The following is an 18062-nucleotide window of genomic DNA, read 5'->3' on the forward strand; positions in this document are numbered from 1 at the left end:
CGGAAAGGAGAGAAGGTACGATGAATTTATGGCCACAGGGCACAGTACAACCAGAGCGGCGGCACAACCAATGAGCTGGGTACCGGCTTTATAGGGCTGGGCAGGATACAAAGTCGTGTGATCAAATGGCAGGCGATCAGTGACAGGTTGTGTTTGTTGAGAATAAAAGGCCGGTTTTACAACTACACTATCCCAATGTGCACTGCCCCCACCAAAGGAAGACCCGATGTAGAGAAAAAAGCGTTTTACGCACAGCTAGAGAAACTCTACGATAGCTGCTCGCGTGAACGCTTAGATCGGTAGGAAAGACATATATAAGCCGGTGTTCTGCTCGCACAACCTGCACACTGTGACGAATAATAACGGCCAGCTATGCGCCAACGCAGCTTCTCGCGGACTGGCAGTCCGAAGTGCTTTGTTTCCTCGAAAAGACATGCATAAAACCACATGGAGTTCACCTAACTAACGTACAGCAAATCAAATTGACCGTGCTCTCATCGAAGGCCCGATCTCCTCAGACATTACAAACGTACGCACCATCGCCGTGCGGATATTGGCTCGGACATGACTACTTCGATCGACCACTTCGTCGTCTAGTGTGACGACGCATGAAATTGACGCTGTACAAAACCCTAATATAACCGGTAGTCCCCTATGGAATCGATATAACAACACTTTTCGCGGAGGTCCTTAATGCTCTTGGAGCTTTCGAACGGAAGGCCCTGCGGACTATCTACGGTGGAGTACAGACGGACGACGGATAATGACGACAGCGCATGAACCATGAGCTGCAAGTGCTGCTTGGAGAGAACCCCATTGCACACCTGGCGAAAATCAATAGGTTGCGGTGGGCCGGTCACGTCGTAAGGATGCCGTACAACAACCCTCTGAAATCACATCGCGCAGCGTGCACGATGGCTTGACCAGATCGAAAGAGAATTGCGGGTGATGAGACGTCCTATTTCATAACTGGAAAGTTCGTCGTGATTAGATACTAACTTAAAAAAGTTATTTTTGTTGCCATCCAAATAATAATTTTTACAGCAACTACTAAAATCCATCACAATCCGGTTAAAAAATCGTTGCTTATGGATTATGGGTAGGTTTCCGGACAAAGGTTCTACATAGCCACTGGTCGAGATGATGTCCCTATTAAGTTCAATTTCGTTTTTGCTGATAAACTTGCATGATTGGTTTTGCTGGTATCTTGCATTATTGTAATTGCGGACAAAAACACAGGGCTTTCCAGACAAACAAGATAATGGATTCCAAAATGTACAAGCAGGAGCGCCTGAAAAAGGCATTTTCCGCACGTGAAAGCTCTCAATAGACCTGTAAACAACGGGTGGATTTCTTCAAGTAGTATATTACTCCAACTCAACTCCACCCAAATGTAAAAAACGGGGGTATTTTGGCCCACATGCATATTTTGGCCCACCCGGTAACATTTTACGCATTTTATCTAATAAATTCAATGAATATTACACAGTACCAAAAAATGAAATTTACAGCTAATACAAATGAATGCATATAGCAGTTTCTAGCACATAAAGTGAAAAACATATACAATTTCACATCGTCAATAATGCACTGTACAGAACCGTTTTAAACCATGTAAATTTGTACGTTAAGTGATGTAAACTTAAAGCTTTGAATATAAATATGCATGCAAATTAACAATATATTCATTTACATTGCATGTGAATATAATGCCACACGGAATATTACATGGTTTCTAATGCTCCGTTTATGTGCATTTAAAGAAATGTAAATTTTTTTTACTGTGTAGAAAACTATGCATGCAACATTGAATAACACACCTAAGAATCATACTACACTATAATTTTCGGCGAAAAACTGGCTCTAGGTAGTGTTATTTTGGAATTAGTTCATACATATTCAAAGTCATGGCTGAGTCAATCCAAAGTCAAGAGGAAGTGGTAATAAACAAGTCAACGTCCGGAAGCTATTGTAACAAACATGTATGCTTTTGAAACAATTCGTTGTTGTAGTAACATCAATAAAATGTCATAAAAACAGTTTGTATACTCTAACATGCTGGAAAAAGTTGAAAATGTGGTTAAACGCATGGCCGAAATATGTTTGCCTCTTTCTGAGGCAAACATATTTTGGCCATGCCAAGTTTTGACATCTCCCTTGATTACCGTTCGGCCGTTGCACGTGAACAAAGAAGCAGTTTGTGACAATTCACAGGTAATTACTTCTTTATTTATCACATTTAACGAATGAAATTTGATGAGAATGCCTGTCAAACCGCTATAAGCCAAATCATTTCATTTTCAGATTCCTAAAATTTACAAAAATTCACAGCAGAAGGATGTTCTCCTCAAACCCACGATTTTTGCTCTAAAAATACCGATGATTATTTTTAATATAATTAGTCCGAATAATTTCCATATATGTCTGTAGATACAAAGGAGGGCCAAAGTAAAAATTTGGTGGACCAAAATATGTTTTTAGTACTTCGTAGAAATTTTGATATTTCTAGGATATTTTTCAATATATTACATTGTTGAACGGTGTATAATAAAATAGACACATAGCTTTTAACAATGGTATAATAGAGTAGGTATTTATGTTGAAAAATTGTATTTGTTTTTAATTAACTGTGCGAACACTTCCCAAAGCTGGCCAAAATACCCCCGTTACCCCATTGGGCAATTGTCAAACAGAAACTGCAGTAGAGTGAATAGGTGACTCGGGATCTAGAACAAATTTTCCAAAAACAGAAACGTGTTTTGTAGAGTAATGATAAAATAACGTTTGAGACATCGTTATGGAAATTATATGTATAAGAATTACGCAAGTACTACCTTTGGCGATGATGGACAGCATTTCCTATTAGTATTATACCAATACGCAAAAAAACTAGATCCGTCCCGCATTCCCATACATTCATCGCACTGTGCGGTGTTTTGAACACAGAAAGGGATTAATTATTATCCATTTGCGTTCGCCATTATTTCACTCATCACGATAAAAAAATTAATTGTTTCTCATCGTTTTCATCTTGTTTGTTTTGATGTTCACCCTCGATCGTTATGAGTTGTCTCGATACGATGAACCGATATGTATAATATAAATCAAACAAAGTGCTGCGTTTTCATGCTTTTCGCTTTTTTTTTTCTTCTCAGAGTTGGTTTGTTACATCACTTGCATTAACATGAGAGGGAAAGGTAAAAACATGATTGCAATAAACCACCAGGACCTACAGGGTTGTTGCGCTTGGCGATTCCCAACTGTTTAATTTGTATAATTTTACAGTTCCAATGTCAAGATTACAAGGACGCTCAATGTAATTGAAGCCCGGTTCATAATTTCATCGTGAACTTCGCTTACAGGCCTTTCATTTGTATAATTACAAGATAGACTGGATTGAGAGAATCAAAATACATGTACCGACGATGTGGTATTGAAATCCGAAGTTGTTTCTGATGTGGTAAATGTATTTAATTCTTGAGAAACACCAGCCATGAGATCAAAGTAATTCGCGGTACGAGCGCCCAAGTTTGCTCTCTTTTTGGTCGAAATTTTCCGCACAATTTTCCTCACCCGTGAAAGCTTGAAGCTACGTGCCTCTCGATCGTTGGCAGCGTACGTCTTGCGAAACTGGCTAAAAGAAGGGCACTAAAGATTCTGTCAACATTTACGTTCGGGTGAAATAACTCAATTTGATTCGATTGTGATTCAGAATAACGACGGGATAACAGTTTCCTTCCCGGAAGTATTTTCTTTTCTCCTCTGGTCTGGTCCTTGCCTTTTCCAGCGGGTAATGGTTTGAAGCCGACGGTGGAAAAACTTTTTGTCGCTCCCACCGCCACGGGAAGAGAATTAATCGCATTCGGGCAGGACGATGATTATTTCAAACCGTGAATGCTTGTCGGTTAAGGGAAAAAATAGCTGTTATTTGCTATTTCACCTTTCAATTATTTTCTTGGTTCACAACTCAATCAATTATTTTATTCGTTTTTGATATAAATGCTGTCGGCGTCAGCTATTAATTTTTTAGAATCCCTTCAAAGTAAAGAACGTTACTATATCAAAGCCGATTTTATCTTGAATTGATTTTCTTAATGACGGCGAAAAACGAATCATTTTTGCCGGATAGAAAAACCACATCTGTTGGAATGATTTCCCATCGATTTCGCTCAACTTTCAGATTGTTAATAAACCTTCCAGAGGTATCCGAAATTGTTCCATACCCTTTAGAATGCGAAGCGATACGAATAAACTCATAGCGACGACGTCCCTTAAATTATTTAAGATCTATCCTATTTAATTTCATCTTTGCTACCCGGACAGAATAGACCTGCTCTTTTTATCATCCCAAAGGCAGCCGTGTTGTTTATGATTTCCACATCTCTCGCCATCGGCTCACCATCTTCTTGTTCCCAGGACCCGGGAATATGGGAAACGTATACACTTTAAGCCATTGTGATTGTTATCAAAATTAAACCACGTTCAGAAGAAGAACTTTACGGACATTTTCTCCTGCGAATGTTTGCATTTGATTGATTATTGATCCGGAAAAGTTTCGTCCTGTGGCGAAATTTATTCGGGATCATTTGGACACCGTAACGGCATCCAAGCGGAAATAAAGAGGGATGAAAAGAAGATGTTCCATTTGCTGGAGATTCCATTTTTCTCGAAAACGCCGGTTTAGGGATTAATGTTTTCTGGTTTGCCTTCAGTTGTTTCATACTTGATTCCCTGCCTGAATTAAAGTCTACGAATTTAGAATAAGATTTAACAAAAAAAACTCGTTATATTATTAGTATTCATATCACAATCAATAGTATTGTTGATTGTTCAATATTTATTGACGTTAAACAGAATAATTTCCCATCATAAACGTGTCACACAGTTAGTAAGCAACCACAGCAGAATTGCGAAACGAAAATGTACGCAATTGTATACACATCTGATAAATACTGAAAACGCAAACAACGTTTTCTCGACAAATATAAAATGTGGCTGACTTCCACAAATCACCCCCAGGGAAATTATGTTATGGCACAGAAATTTCCGAAAAGTTACCTTCCATTTCCTTTCAACGCAAGCTGTTTGTTGCACAAGTCATACGGAATGATATCAAAAGATAACATGAATAGGCTGCTCGGCATTAGGTCTATATTCAAAAACAGATTCTGAATATATTTAACTTTAGATTGTACATGTATAAATAAAGCCATTATTGTACACATCGCGTTGGTCAGCTGGTTTGCGGGTGGCGAAGCGGCATTGAGCGAGTGAAAAGTGCGTTACCAAATGGCGCGAGCTTTGAAGCTTGCGATTCTGGCCGGCCCCAGTTTTGTACTGTACCGGGGTGCTGCATAATTGAAGGAGATTTACCGCTTGCGAAATGGTGAAAGCACTCGAATGCGATAGGCAATAATGATAAGGGTGGAAAATGGACGGTTTGAGATTTGGAAAGTAATAGCATTTATTTATTTTGAGATTTTTTTTCTATAATCAAAGCATTAGAGTACTGTGCTGGATCGAAACCCGTACAGTATCGAAATCCGTACACCTTGATGTTTTTATTTAGTTTTAAGCATTATAAAAATGAAAATTCATATGAAAGTAACATGTACATGTCCGTTGAGCTGTTGGCTTTCTGTTAAATTGAACTATGCGCCAGTAGGCCATGAAATAAAAAAAAAATACTAAAAATAAAAAATCAATCGTGTATCGGTTTCAGTTGTCATTTCGTCGCATCGTTAGAGATTTCACTAAGGAAACGTTCTTCAGATGAAAACGTTTTTCAAGTGGGATATAAGTGTTTTACTCTGTGAATCTGTTTGAAATCGATTGAAAAGGTAAGTCTTTGTCATTTTCGAGCTGTATATTGTCTGGTAAATAGAACAAATTGTATTTATTAATCAAAAACTGTGCCAAACGGATTTTGATTCTTGTTAATCGCTTGAATCGAAATCCGTACAGCGTGTGTATCATGCATATTTTGTTAAACTTTCATCCTTGTTTTCAGCATTTTATGGAAGAAAACAAGTATAAATATACGGCAAATAATTCCGAAAGAGCTGTGACAGAGGTGTGCGAGGGAAAGTCGTACCGGGAAGCTTCGAAAGGTTACGGCGTTCTGGTGACTACGATAAAGGATGCCGCAACGAATGGCTACGAATCTCAATCAAAAGGAGTTCCACCAACCTTCACTGCTGGAGAGGAAGATTTGGATCATGAAGTGGGACATAGCAATCGGGGGGCCCGAGGCATTAGCCCCCTCCTCAAATCTGGGCCTGGAAGAAGGCGTCTTGCAGCTGGTATTTGAGTATTTTTTTATGTTTTTAATGTCGAATCATTCAATTGGGACCTGAAGCTATTCCAGTTCTTAAATATCATTAAAAGAAAGCCGCAATTTCTAAACAAAACGTGATTTTCAAAAAAAGTTTATCGTTTACCTTCGATTTTTAGACGAAAAATAAAAAACTGCTCGAAATTTAAGGCATTCCGAGCAGTTTTTTATTCTTCATTTAAAATTTGAAGGACAACGATTAACCTTTAAACAAAAACATGTTTTGCATATAAAGCTGCACTATTTCAGCTGATATAAAAATTAGAAAACCGTGTAAAACTTTAGGAACCAATTGACCGTCACAATATATTTATTCGTAAATTTAAAGATAAATTGAAAAATAAAATTCATTTATGTACTTCTATATCTATACGGATTTAAATTCACTGCTGTACAGACTTTAATCCAGTCTATATCGCGTGCGTGCGGATTTTGATTCAAAAGTGTACGGATTTCGATTCAGATGAAAAACTGTGTAGGGATTTTGATTCAAAACAAGTTCTATTCAAACATGATTTTTTCGAGTTTCAGGGTAGCTTAAATCATTTTGCTCGAAAATAGTGATGAAATATAAATAGACCTACAAGTAAACATGTCAGGTTGGACCGTTGAAGATTATCATGTGCTTAAGTGTACGGATTTCGATCCAGCACGGTATCATACTTTGAAATCTTTTCATGTGCCTAAAGGCTTTTAATGGGCTGTCGGAATCGTTTAGTGGTTTCGATCGCACCGGGGAAATGCCCTATGCGATTAGGTCGCGTGGACACTAGAGAAAAATGCGAGAAACTTTATGTAGGTACGGCTGTTTTTTGTTCAATTATTGATGTTACTTATATTTAAGGTTATTTCTGTGTTCATCTCAACTCAGTTTTCAGCGAATATGAAATAACTCTACATAAAATAGATAGAATGATGCTTTAAAATAGAAAAACTGGAAGATAATGGAGGCAATTAGTAAATACCATTTTATTCTGGTTTAAATTAAATGGAATAAACTCTCATGAAATTCATATTTTTATTGAAATATCATGTGCCATTTCAAAGTTTCCTAATCTTTACGAAGTTGAATGTAAATTGGAGTTCAACGATGAGGCTTTTTAATGTCCAACAATAGCGAAATACGATAAGTAGAGCTACTCGAAAAGCTGATTATTTTGTGGCAAAACGTAGAAACACTATAGAAGTGGACGATCTGTCATGAAAATAAAACCGTTCATTTTTGACATGGTTCGAATTTGGCAACAGTGAAAATTCTGGCGTGTTGTCTAAATCGAACGGGTCTGTATTTTGATTATTGTTTTTGCAGCACTCTAGTTTATATGAAAAAATATTCGCTTCACATTAATGAATACCTTTTATTCTAATACAGTCAATTTTCTTTAATACGCGAAAAGGCAACCTTTCATATAATAATAAATTGAGTACAATTTAGTAGAAATTAAACTTCCTTCTATATCTATTTGTCTTTAGGAAGATGGCTCACTCACCATCCATGGACGAGGTGAAGAGAGCAGTGAAAGAGCTGAGAAACTGCAAGGCAGCCAGGAAGGACGGCATTCCCACCGAACTCTTCAAAGTCGTGAGCGAACAGCTGTATCGTGCCATCCATCGGATCATGCTGAGAGTGTGGTCTAATGAAGAATTGCCCTCGGACTGGTTGGAGGGTCTCATATGCCCGATCTACAAAAAAGGTCATCGCCTGGACTGTAGCAATTATCGGGGCATAACTCTTCTCAATACAGTGTACAAAATTCTCTCCCGCATCCTGTTCCACAGACTGAGGCCGTCGCAGGAGACCTTTGTTAGCGAGTACCAATGCCGTTTTCGAGGGGGACGCTCCACGACGGACCAAATGTTTACCTTGCGACAAATCCTCCATAAATTTCGAGAATTCAACTTGCAGACGCACCATCTGTTCATAGACTTCAGGGCAGCGTACGATTCAGTTAATAGAAATGAGTTATGGTAGATTATGATCGAACATGGCTTCCCAACAAAGCTGATTAGGCTGATACGTGCCACCCTTGTAGGTTCTACATCAAGCGTCAGGATAGGTTTGAAGCATCTATACGGAGGGCTGGTGTGCAGAGAAGCGGCACCATCGTTACGAAGTCGCACATGCTTCTCGGTTTTGCGGACGATATCGACATCATTGGTATCAACCGTAGAGCTGTGGAAGAGGCCTTCGGACCTCACAGGAGGGAAGCTGCGAGATTAGGGCTTGTCATAAACTCTGCCAAAACGAAATACATGGTGACTGGCAGAGTGCGTGGTAGTCCGTCGGAGGTTGGTGTAGCGGTGGTGCTAGATGGGGAAACATTTGAAGTAGTCGACGAATTTATTTACCTGGGAACATTAGTGACATGTGACAACGAGAGTAGCCGTGAGATAAAGAGGCGGATAGCAGCCGCAAACAGGGCATTTTACGGATTACGTAACCAGCTAAGGTCCCGCAGTCTGCAAACCCGTACTAAACTGGCACTCTATAAAACACTGATTCTTCCGGTGGCTCTCTACGGCCATGAATCATGGACGCTGAAAGAGGCTGATCGGCGAGCTCTTGGTGTTTTTGAGCGTAGGATTTTGCGTTTAATCCTTGGCGGCTAGGCGACCTTGGCGACTAGAAAATGGTGTTTGGCGCAGACGCATGAACCATGAAGTGTACCAGGCATACAAATCGGCGGATATAGTCAGGCGGATAAAACACGGCAGGCTTCAGTGGGCTGGGCATGTAGAGAGAATGAGCGTCAAGCGAAGGCTATATTTAGCAGGAATCCCGATAGAGGTCGTCGACTTCGGGGTAGACCCCGCACTCGTTGGATGTAGCAATGGGCGATCTTTGAACAAAAATCGATTCTCCTGCATCGATTAATCAAAATCAATAAAATCGATTCATAAGAAAATCGAGCCTGAAAAATCGATTTAACAAAAAATCGATTTTTGTTCGGTATAAGCTTTTTACGACTTTTTTTGGTTATATTTATGGAGATTTTGTTTTGTTTGCGTTTTCTGGTTTATTTATCATGTTCATCGAGTTTTCGTACACAACATCTACTAACGATACGGCTTTTTTTAGTTTATTGCCATCTTCTTCAACCGCGTGTACTCTTAGCGTTTTTTTTTTCTACTAAAAGTTTTCGTTCAGATCAGATCATTCAGATGATATGAAAAACTGATTTAGCTGAACAACCCAATTCATAAAAAATCGGAACATCCGCAGAACAAACTCAAATAAACAAAAATGGCGAGCGCGACACCATGCAGAACAGAATACAGCACGGCATATACACGACCATTCAATTCAACTTTTGCAATATTTGAGTTAACGAGTACCCCGCTACTCAAAGTTGAAAAATTAGCGCATATGCCTTTTCTACCTAAATCAAATATTTGGTGCTTGATAGTAAACACCCACAACGATAGTAAACAACGTCCCTATGGAAGCCAATTTTCAAAAAGTGCACTTGCAGAAGTAGCAAATATGAAATAATGTTGGCTAATATCCAAAATGGTAAATTCAATATCCAATGCAATGCAAAATTTCAGCTAAATCGGAATTCAGGAGTATTTGGTCTAAATTTCACTTCCTCGACTTATGAAGAAAAGCACAGTTCGTAATAGTTTTTTTGTGCCAAATGTCTTATGCCTTGTTCACACTATAGCAGATATCACGTGATATCGTGATCTTGAAACATACATACATCTAGTTTCCACGGAAAATTTGGAGTATGGGATTTGAAATCAAGATGGGTATAAAACGTCGAGGTCGGGTGTTATCCAAAAATCGAAATTTTGCTAACTGTTCGTGAAGGCGAAATTTTGAACACTACTTCTAAATAAAACTGTCAAAGTCAATTTCCATTGCCACCCCAATGTACACCAATCACCAATCGACAAAGTTTACTGAGACAACACGAACTGTCAACGCTCGTGAATCATTGTGAACCATGAGTCGGTTTAGAGCCGCTCTTGCAAAAGAGCCGTTTCACCCACCCCTAATCCTTGATATATTTCACAACGCATACGTATTAGCCAAATTTCATACGGGTTTGTCTATTGATGTCGCGTTTACAAAGGCAAAAAATGGTTACTGCGTTAAAAATACTGGAGGGACTTAATTTGGCTGCGGATTGTTCTTTTTCAACTCGACGACAAGGTTATCCAGCTTCCCTGACCTACAGAAAACGTCAAAATGGGCTGCGTGCACTATACGCCATTACCGTTCGTGAAAAGCTGGATATGCTGGATATGGGGGTGGTGACATACTCATGAAAAAAGTTGTCATGGACGTAGACAATTGTTTGAACCAACAAAAACATTTGAAATGCGTTTTTCTCGGTTTCATGTCTATTGAATTTTAGCCCATTCTTCAACTATGGACATCCCGGTAAAAAATTGAAACATTTTTCAGATCAGTGTCCAAATTCCGAGCACACACAAATTTCGTATACTATCAATAAAGAAATTTTCTTCTCTTCAAAGAAAAGTGTTCTCGGAATTCGGCCGCAGATTACGTTAGCAACAATAAATGCAATCACTATTGTTTTCAATCCGTTTTGCACACATTTATTTTTCAGGCGGAAAAAAACGATCCTGCCATCCAAAGGATCGATTCAGCAGAAGATCGCGCGCAGAGAAATCGATTCAAAAAATCGATGAATCGACTGGAAAGATCGATTTTGCAAAAATCGGATCGATCTTGCCCATTGCTAGTTGGATGTGTGCTGTCGACGAGGATGCACGCGAAATAGGTGTTAGGGGCGATTGGAGGATAGCAGATCAAGACCGAGGGACATGGCGACGTATTCTGGCGACGTAAGTAATCGAGTAATATTATCGAAATATTTTTCGTGAAAATAAAGTTGTCTAGCCCCTAGCTCGAAAATGTATATTCATAGAAAATTTCAAAATTGACATAGAATTTTATGAATATTCAAGTCAGTTTAGGTCAATTTAAACAGAATCAATCAGAAATACTACAAGGTATACAGCCCTAGGGTTGTATGAAATGGTGACGTGGGACTAAACACTGTAATTAGGGGATTTTTTGTTACAAAATATACAGAGTCTGCAGACAGAATCAATGTGTTTATTTTCAGCCTCCCCTGGAAATCAATTTTTGGAATATATTCAACAACACTCGAAGAAAGATCATTTATATTTGGCGATATTATGCCTTCAGTATTTTTTTTTTGTGTAAAAAAATATGTATTTAACAAGGCACAAGCATATCGTGCTTGTTGAAGAAGCACCAAGAATTTCTCATAATGCGTCAAAGTCAGAATTATCTCTATATCCTCAAAAACCAAATCCAATAATGCTTACGTTATCATAATGAATGGTTTTGTCTTATTTAACGCTAACTAAATCAAATCTATAGCATGGATCTTACTTTCAAAATAATATGGAAGCCCTACCAAAGGTTCATCAATTGGAAAACATAAGAAAATATTTTGAACAAAATTCCTAACAAGTTCCAGCAAAAAAACGTAGAAATCCACAATTACATTTTTATTTTTTGCTTGACAATTGTTTCATTTGCCTGCAACTACATTCGCTGTATTACGAAGACAGGAAATATACGTTTATTATGGTTACGCTTAGAATAATAATATATCATCTAACAATTTTGAAATGTAAAAAGAGATTCTGTACGAATCTTACTAAATCAACTAAAAAATCACAAGCATTCGCAGGTTCTTACTCTTCTATTAATGTATATATTTAGGAATTTACTCTTTCGATACTATCCGGTCACGATTATTTAGTGAATATCGAAGATAAAATTAAATAAATATCCGTTGCAAAAATTTACAATTCTTGCTGAGTAATTTATGGCAATCATATTTATGAAATAAACTTTCAATCACCATCAACAGCAGCATTGTAGTTTTTCCTCAATTGCATACGAATAGAAATGTACAAACAAAAGTGTACCACTGCAATACGAATAGTACTGCTGCAGTACGAATAGAAGAGTACCTCTGCAATCATAGACGACGAGAGACCTGCGGTTCTATACTCCACTGGTACTGTTGCTTTTACCGGCATGTTTTCTTTCAAGACATCAGTTTTTATTAGGTTCTACAGTACCTAACACGCAGGTTTAGAGATTGTTCAAGGATGGGTATTGTTTCAAACTTTTAGGAAAACTTCGAAGGCATCATATTAGTCTAAGCTCATGGAAGCAAAAATAAATTGACCTATTGGGACGGGGAGACTCTGTCAATTTTTATTTCGAAATTGATACAGGGAATATCACAGGGATCGGATGGTGTCCATTCACGTTGTCTGTGCTAGGAATGCTCGCATGTAATTGGTTCATTATTCGCATAAATTTGTTATTGAAATTATTATCAATTTTACCGCTTAGCAATGAAATAAAAGTAATAATTAACACATTACAAAATTGTTATACATTTTATCTATCCAACAACATATTGGTTATTGTTATCCATTATGTGGTTATGCTGTTATTAGCGTTTGAAATCTGACGCAACATTTGCCCGTTTCATTTCCAATTTTACAGAATGCATCCCAGTATAGTAAACAAAGACGTGTCCCACGTCAAAAAATTTAATTAGTTTCAAGATACCAGAAAACAACGAAAATACTATATTTGAAAGTCATACCAATGTCTGTTACTGTGGCAGCGGGTAATTCCGCGCAGCACATTTTTCCGCGCACTCTTCTTAAAAACTGTTTTTGAACAGTAAGTTTTATTTAAACATACCTAATTTCTGTACTATTATAGCAGGCTATGCTATGCACATGGTAAATTAGTGGTGTTTTAGTGAAATTTACTGTACTGAATAGTAGTAATAGTAATAGAATGTATTTCGACATCAGCACCAACGTTACTGCATGTATCAAATGGGGAACTACAAAATATGTATGAGATTGCATGACAACGCCCCAGACGACGTTTTCGCGCGATGACTGTTATTCGATTGAAAATTTTAAATGAACGTTTTTCGTGGCGATGGAGCTAGGTTCCAGTGTTACGTCTGTTAGTTTGTGATAATATTCTCTTGTAGATAATGTAGATAATGCTAAATTTAATTAAAATATACAAATACAAATGTCGGAACTCTAATATCAAGATGAAATAAATTTAGTTTTCCTCTATACCGCCACCGCGGGATGCAACTAGGAGTGTCATATTGAATTCATTCAACTATTAAAATATTAACGTCGCAGCACTAAATCGAAATCGCGACTTTCGTTGCGCGCGACTTTTCGCTGCGACTTGAAATAGCCTTACGTGGGAAGTTGTGTGCTGTATAGCACATCAGATGCGCTATACAGCCACAGAGAACAGACGTTCATCTTATTTTCAAAAGATCAAAAGATGTGTAAAAACTTACAACCGTCATTTACCAGTAAGGGGCCATCCACATACCACGTGTACAGCTTGGGGGGGGGAGGTTGTGGAATGTCCACGGTCCTTACAAAAAAAAAAGAATTTATATGGGCATTTGTCCAGGGGGGGGGGGTCACTTACGAGCCAAGCCCTGATATCGATAAAATATCGATACGGCAATATTCATGCAGCGCAACTGGGGCACCAAAAGACAGATGTCGTTAGTGTAATAACGTATTTTGGTTTATATTTTTACACACGATTTTCAAACTTCTTTATATGAACATAAATGTCTGTTCTCTGTGATACAGCGCACTATTTGCGACGTAAGGTATAATGTGAGGAATGAGGGTATTTTGGAGTATTTTGGATTTCTATTGTCCTTCTAATACCCTATATTTAGTTATTTTAATAAATCTGAGAAAAACAGAGTGTAGAGTTCAAAAATGAACAATGCATTTTATCTGTACAATGCACCAATTTTTTTTTATATTTTGTGGTCCCCGGCGGCGTAGTTCTTCTGCACTGATAGACGATGAGTGGCCAGCGCTCTATTCATACATTGCTCGTTTTTTTGAACCGATACTTTAGCCTTGGAAAATCGAAAGTATCGTTTATTTTTCGATTTGATATTCTCGATCTTTTGAAAATTTAATTTTTTTTTCAGCGTGCAGCAATTTTTCCAGATGCGGTATTGAGTCATTGTTGATGATCGTATATGGTTTCCAAAGTTGTTCTATCGGCTTTGGATTGGTTGTATTTTCGTAAAAATGCTATATCTCGAGATTGGCTCATATTACCACGGGGTGATAAGTGTTTCTTACGAAAAATTTTCCGAGAAATACGATGAAACCATCAAATTTAGGACAAAATTAGCTGCATTTGCCGAAAAATGCAAATTTAGTTTTGAAATACAAAAAGAATCTATCTGGCAACACCTCTGGTCAAAAACAATATTTTTTCTGGATTCCTTGGTTTATTTTCTTCAAAATTCACTTATTACTATTTTTCGGGTGTCTTACGTCTATAAATTATGAAATAAATTAATTACGAAATTCACAACTATTTTCGTAAAAATGTTATATCTCGAGATTGGCTCATATTACCTCGGAATGATAGTTGTTTCTTATGTGAAATTTTCCAAGGAACACGATGAAATTATCAAATTTAGAAAAAAAATGGCTGCATTTGCCGAAAAATGTAAATTCAGTTTTCAAACACAAAAATAATTTATCTGGTAACACTTCTGGTCAAAAGTTGTATTTTTTCTGGATTCCTTGGTTTATTTCCGTCAAAAATTATCTATCAGTATTTTTCGGACATCTTACGTCTATGCATTGTAAGAAAAAGAAAAAAAAGAGATTTTTAACAAAAAATGCGTGACTTTGCAATAAACAGGGGGGTCCCACAGAGCGGGGGGTATTCCAATCGACACCAAACTTGGGATTTTTCCAAAGAGACAATAAATGAATAATTCCCCCAACCTTGCGCAAAATCTGTGATGGTCGTGTCCAAGTTTGTACTTTTTCGTGATCACTTCGTATAGAATGACCCATATACATGTCAGGAAGCAGCAGTCCCGTCCACTAGTCTCGGAGCTGCAGGCAATGACGCAGCAGCATCGGCTGAATAAGATGGTCAAGTCGATTTTTCTGGCAAATCACGACTTGGCGGTGGTGATAGACGACTAGACCTGTCTCACCATGGATGGCAACTACTGGCAGAGTACTTCCTATTTTACCTCTCCCACGAAAGAAGTGAGCACCGAGGTGAAGTTTATTTCACACACCAAGTTCCCTAAGAAGGTGCTGCTGTGGCTGACAATCAGCGAGAAAGGGATGTCAATGTTGCTCTTCTTCCGCTCCGAACTTGGCGTGAACGGGGAAATTTATAGTACGAAGTGCCTACCGGAAGTTGCGTCGTTCATCAAGAAAATACCGAAAGGCTGAAGACTCGTTGTTTTGGCCGGCCCACTACTCGAAGCGATCGTTGGAGGAGAAGCTGCTGAATATCGATGTGGTACCCAAGTTGACGGACCCGCCCAACTTCCCCAAGTTGCGTCCCATCGAGGATTTCTGGTCGAGCCTGAAGCGTAAGATCTACTCCAACAATTTTGTCGCGAAACTGAGAAGGAATTGATAGATTAAACGACGAAAGAATTACATGCCTACACGCATGTTTTCGTCCGCCATGGCGAATGTACCGGTTAACTGCCGGAAGGCAGCACGCAAGGACGTGAAATTTTTTTGCGAGGAAGCAAGCATGATTACCTTCCATGGGACCATCCGAAAAAGTCCATTTTTTTAACGCATACGTTATTCCTATCCAGAAAGCTGTTTAAAGTCTACCTTGACGTATGTTTCATTATCCTGTACCACGCAATCAAATTTCGTCAGTATCTTCACGTACAGCATTCGCAATCGTTGGCTAGACTTGTTTTGCTTATTGTCACGATTTGGAGTCACTACCTTCTTGTAAGTCAACAGTCCGGCTCGTTTTTTAGCTCGATTCGCGAATGTAGATGACACTTCCAGTATACTTGCGACATACTCGGACGAAGAGGTTGGGATTCCGCTTGAAACTGCTGGGCACTGTTTCCGCTGATAAAACACCCAAGCTTAAAAAGGAAGCCTACTATGATTTTGAGAAATTTCAAAAGACTAAACAAATTGACAACACGTTACAAAAAGACAAGGATATTTACTAAAAAAAACATTGGATAGGAAAAGCACTCGCCGAGTAAATACAAAAATTCCATTTATTGAAAGGCAAAATGCGTTACAACTGTAAACATCTGACCCGGAAAGATCAAATATTCGACTGCTTCTAAATCAAAACGGGTAAAGGGTTGAGACGACTGAAAAAGGCATTCGGGGAATTCGTTTCGAACAACATAAGTGCGTTAAAGCTTGAAATTTATCTAACCGAGATACTTAAAATGTTAGACAATATTCTGCATTAACCCTATATTGCTTCAAACGTAGGTTATCTCAGCGAAAAAATCTTCTCATCACAGCACAAGGACGTACCAAATGACAACTTGCTGAAGTGGACAGATTCAATTTTACTCTCATCATTCACCAACTTTATAGCAGGGAGGATGAAATTGGATTTTTTTGCTGCGCATAAGTGCGGTGACAAGCATTTCACCGCCCGTTCATGTGGTAGAGAAAGAGAAAGAGAGAGAGAGAGAGCAGATGCAGCCACCGTATAGTGCAACTGAATTGTAACAGTCCAGTCGCTGGATGCGGTAATTTTCAACGGAATACAAGAACAAACTAACCAGGATGATAGCTCTATTTTTCTTTTCAAATGGATTCCACAGAAAACAACCCGGTGCTGTGCTCAATTTTTCGTTAACTGGAATCTAGATTATTTTTTTCGAGCAAGGGGACAGAATGATGGCTGTTTCCTGCCGTGCACGAACATTTGTTCATTTAAATTAAATTTCCGAAATGTGGTTTATCATGAAAATTATTTTTTCCAACGGTAAAAATCATCCCTACTGTGAGCAGACAGATGTTGATTATTTTCTAGGTCGATTTAGCAGTCGCAAAATAACAAACGAACAGCTCGTGACTAAAGCGTAAAGTTATGTAAATAAATAATAAACTAATTTTTATCAGCGGCCGGTCCGAGTATATCGCAAAACTGTGAACAGACCGACCGACAAGTGTGTCTTCGCATCCCGCCCGTGGATCTTATCAGAAGGTCTGCTGATGCGGTAGGGCGCACGAGCCGTGACGTCTCATCCCGGCAAGGTGCATCATAGTGAATTCTATCAAATTAACTTAAATCAGATTAGAGCTTTCTCATTGCTGCATCCTTTCTGTTCTCGGTTGCTTCCACTCACGAAATCGCGTTTCAGCGGGTTATTGAAGGGTAATGAGATTTGCTTAGCGCTATTCTGCTGGTGTAGCTATGCGGTACCATTGGTGACGGGTTGTGGGAAAATTGGCGGATTTTCCCAGACCGATAAGATTAGCGAAGGAATTCGCTAATATGTTGGCTCTAACAAGATTTCCGTCTGTTATTAAATCTATACTCTGAGGAATAGAAGTTTGTAGAAACGTTAACTATGAAAAAGATTAAGGAAAATAAAAAAGTCATCAAAATTCTTCCAAAAAATGAAATGACAAAAAAGCATCATTCAGAAGACATCTTGTAACATCTTGTAACATCTTTTATAGCTTTTTGTCTAAAAAAGATGGCTAAATCTGTTGAAGACTACTGAGCGCTTCAAGCTTAAATCGTTCGAAGCGTTTTTGCCAGGAAAACTCACTTGCGCTGAACAAATAAACAGTCTCGGTACAATTGCAGCCCGCAGCAACTGTTCGAAGCAACTACTGCAGTGGCGCGTTG

At 38.5% G+C, this 18062-nt stretch overlaps 1 protein-coding gene across 9 annotated transcripts in view; it reads right to left on the reverse strand.

Moving 5' to 3' along the window:
* Positions 1 to 18062, reverse strand: part of LOC129723213 (high affinity cAMP-specific and IBMX-insensitive 3',5'-cyclic phosphodiesterase 8) — a 202008-nt gene that overhangs the window by 159904 nt on the left and 24042 nt on the right. The gene's annotated exons all lie outside the window — the stretch shown is intronic.

The sequence above is a fragment of the Wyeomyia smithii genome, chromosome 2 (genome assembly GCF_029784165.1).
Source record: "Wyeomyia smithii strain HCP4-BCI-WySm-NY-G18 chromosome 2, ASM2978416v1, whole genome shotgun sequence".
Classification (NCBI taxonomy): Eukaryota; Metazoa; Arthropoda; class Insecta; order Diptera; family Culicidae; genus Wyeomyia; species Wyeomyia smithii.